Source organism: Rhagoletis pomonella, unplaced genomic scaffold (assembly GCF_013731165.1).
Source record: "Rhagoletis pomonella isolate Grant_MI unplaced genomic scaffold, Rhpom_1.0 Rhpom_scaffold_00001, whole genome shotgun sequence".
Taxonomy (NCBI): domain Eukaryota; kingdom Metazoa; phylum Arthropoda; class Insecta; order Diptera; family Tephritidae; genus Rhagoletis; species Rhagoletis pomonella.
In genome coordinates, this window is record NW_023458555.1 from 5,908,805 (window position 1) to 5,909,519 (window position 715).

Genomic DNA, 715 nt, shown 5'->3' on the forward strand with positions numbered 1-715 from the left:
GGGGGGGGGGGGGGGCTCGAGCACTCCCCTGCCCCTACCTGGCTACGCCCATGTGTACATTGTACAATTATATCGTTAAATTTAAAGAAGCTTGTTCTAAGAAAAACGTTATTCGCGGCGACCATTCAGTTGAAGAAATTCAATAAAAAGCTTCATGTGACTCAGAATGTTTGCCTGCGCATGAATCCTTGTTAATCTCCTTCCTTCTTAATCCAATTTAAATGAGTCTTTGTGATCTGGTTTACCTTCCTTTCGTTACTTACTCTCCTAATCTGTTGAATAAACGCAAATGAATTGAACAGCATGACGTCGACAGAATTAAGCAAAAGGCACAGAAATTGAAATTTATTACTCTGCTTCAACATTACAAGTATACACGACAGTTTCTACTTGATTCTATTAAATTAGGATGACCCGCCAAACAAACACGAAGTTTTTCCGCCGATATTAGTATTAAGATTTAAGTGAGCTTGACCGATCTAAAATTACCTTCGAAAATCACATTACACATTTTGATTCAGTTGATAAAATTTTTAAACATTTTACGCTTAATACTCATCCATCAACCAAGGTATTTGTTCGAAAAAAATATTTTAAATGCTCATGGGTTCAGCTCACTTAAAAATATATTTTTAGCCAAAATATTTTAGCTTTAAAATATAATAAATTATACTAGTATCGCCCCGTTGTCGAAATTCGACCACCTCACTTTTTT